Here is a 3283-nt window from a genome sequence, read left to right as displayed (position 1 = left end):
TCAGCTGGAGAGCATGAAGGTGAACCTAAGTCGTGGTAGGTAGTCAGGTTAATAATAGAGACAGGTGATCCAGTATCTAATTGAAAATCAACAGATCGATCAGAGAATGAGAGAGGAATGATTATTTTGTGAGAATCCTTTGTGGGAAGAATAAGATTGATTTGATCAACTTCCATGTCTTGGCGGGGCTGTATATACTTCCGGCGTGCTGCAGTAGTCTTAGCAGGGCAGAGCGAACTTTGACAGACAGTCTTAATGTGTCCAAGTTTATTACATCGTTCACAAGTAGCTTTGAAAAAACGACAGTCACGACGTTCATGATGCTTGAAACAACCTCGGCAGGAAGGCAGGAGTTTCGAGGTGCTTTTAGAATTGGGCTTCCGTGTAGCATTACGAGAGGGAACCTGGCGAGAATGCTTGGTGGAGAGCGCCTTATCCGTACGGTTCACTGTAGCAGAGGACTTGCGGGCCTGAGGCGAGACTTGTGCAACTTCGTGTGGAGAAGCTATGGCTGCGGCAGTCTTGGTAGTAAGCTCATAAACCGTAGCAATACGCTGGACGTCTTCTAAAGAAGGGTTACTCTGCTTGACAGCGTCAAAACGTATTTTGTCTTCAGGAGTATGTAAAATTATCATGTCCCGAATGAGAGAATCAGTGTAGGATGAACCACAACCGTCCTTGGAGCAGATGAACTGGCAGGATTTAGCTAGACCACGCAATTCAGTTATCCATTCAGTATGTGTCTGATGGGGTTGCTTTCTGCTCTGAAAAAATTTATAGCGAGCAGCCACTATGTGAGGAGCTTTGGCATAGTGTTCCGTGAGACGGGTCAAGAGCTGCGTGAAGGGTACCTCAGATAAGTGTTCTTCCGGACTTAATTTACGTAGTAATTCACACGTAGCATTGCCAACCGAACTAAGAAATAGTGCGCGGCGGCGTTGATCATCCGTGACAGAATGGCAGATGAAATGCTGTTGTAAACGGGCTAAATAAACTGACCATTCTTCCTTAGCCGGATCAAAAGCAGAGAACGGAGGAATAGCTGATGGCTGTGTAGAGACAGAAAGAGCTTGAATAGCCTGAATTAATGCTGCCTGTTGTTGTTGCATAAACTGTTGTTGTTGCTGCTGTAAGGCTTGGAAGACCGTAGCGAGTTGTTCCGCAGTAGCCATTGCGAGATGCATGCAAGAAAGAGTAAGGTAAGCTGTGTGTCAGAACTGGTTGGAGTGTCGTTGTTGTTTAGCACGTCGCCGTAGAGTTGACAACTGGGCCTGTTGAAGTGTAGTGTCGTGTTGACCTCGTTGCTATAGAGTTGGCGATTGGGGCTGATGACGTGTAGTTTGTTGCTGTTACCTCGTCGCTATAGAGTTGGCAACTGGGGTCGAAGAATTGTAGGTTGGTGCTTTTTTACCTCGTCGCCATAGAGTTGGCAACTAGGGTCGAAGAATTATAGAGTTGCTTTTACCTCGTCGCCATAGAGTTGTGTTGTAACCAAGGTTGAAGTTTACAAAACACAACTTTTATTGCTTCACTTTATGATATTTACACAAATAACAGAAATTTATTTTGAAGCAAAAAGGAATATTGAATCTTGAGAAAAGTCTGCCTTTATACAATATGTACAAGTTTACAGTCTTTATATACACTCCTATCTTGAAAAGATAGTCTTTGTGAATCGACACGTTGATAGTCGAGAACTATCTGGCACACTAACATGAATGTCTTTGAGAGTCCTTGTTTGTTGAAGTGCCTGAATTCCTAAAAAGCAAGTTCAATTGATTGAAGAAATTCCACCTAGCGAAACTAAGGGATCTTGCATAACTTAGGGAATGAAAATGGCTTGTAAAAGAATTACGGAACATAGGCAGCGGAAACAGGTAAGGGAGCGGTGACCAGAGGTGAAACCTCGTACTGCCAGAAATTCAGTCCACCTGGTCGAAGCACATTTTCAAGAGGAGTAGCCTCCGTGCTCGACGTAGGGTGTATTCTGGAGCTGGACACCGGGGCAAGTGGGCAAGTGAGCAGGCAGGGAGCTCCTATTTATAGTACACTCGATGGTCAGGCACGCGCACTGAGGGCTGCGCGTCGAAGCTAGCAGAATGATACACAGGCGCGCGTGCAGCTGGCTGGCGGAGCGAGAAGGAAGCGCCGGACATACAACAGAAACACTTCAAGAAGGAAGACCCCACATATTCTGGAAAATTCAAAGATGATGATGATTTGATACTTTGTGGAAATAACCTTCTCGAATAGGCTGCTTTCTTTTGAGGGTTACGACTTCACAAAATTTCCCGTCACGACGATGGGGTGTCTTCTCGTTGGTCATGTGGTCCAGCCGTGGGATAGTGAACATTCTGCTATACACCCACATTTCAAAAGCTTGCAGTCTGTTCACTGACGAAGCCTTCGACACCGCAAATTAGCACCAGTAACTCATAACTCTCAAACTGAAAGTCTCGCTTGTGCACAACATGTTTCAGCTTACAAAACATATTCCTTGCGATTCCGATACTACTGTTATATAGTATTTGCGCCTATAAAATCCGCTATGTGATCATATTTCAGCTTAGAACTCTAACCAGACAGGTTCTGCCATCTAAGGTTCAGTATAGCGAGGACCATTTCAACGGATTTTCGATCTGATATATATGTACTGCGGGTCAGTATTTCTTCACTCAACGTTGTCAGATAGCGGTATCTGTAGGCGCAACTACGATCCTGCATTAATGAACTCCGAGGGTGAGGGGAGGAGTGTGGTGAGATAGTGGAGCGTAGGCGTGGCTTGGATAAGTGTACTACAGGGTGTAACAAAGAGCTTCGATCAAATTTTCAGGACACTTTCCTCACACGTAGAAGAAGAAAATATATTAAATGTACATGGATTCGGAAATGCTTTATTTCGACGTTAGAACTGATTTTATACAACTCTGCATATGCCATTAATCGTAGGAGACATACAGAACAGAACGCAGCTGTGAGCTTACATTCGGAAGATAGTGGGTTCGAACCCCACTCTCGGCAGGCCTGCAGATGGTTTCCCGTGGTTTCTCACTTTGAAACCAGGAAGATACTGGGGCTGTACCTTAATTAAGGCCATGGTCACTTCCTTTGCAGTCTTAGCCCTTTCCTATCCCATCGTCCCCGTAAGACCTACCTACGTCGGTGCGACGTGAAGCATTTGCAAAGAAAGAAACGTTTATCTGAAACTTCCCCAACTGCACTTTTGTCACAATTCATTTGGCACCGTGTGATGAGAGGCGACTAAAAGTGGTAAATTCAGGAG

Source organism: Anabrus simplex, chromosome 3, assembly GCF_040414725.1.
Source record: "Anabrus simplex isolate iqAnaSimp1 chromosome 3, ASM4041472v1, whole genome shotgun sequence".
Lineage (NCBI taxonomy): Eukaryota > Metazoa > Arthropoda > Insecta > Orthoptera > Tettigoniidae > Anabrus > Anabrus simplex.
This window is presented reverse-complemented; position numbering follows the sequence as displayed.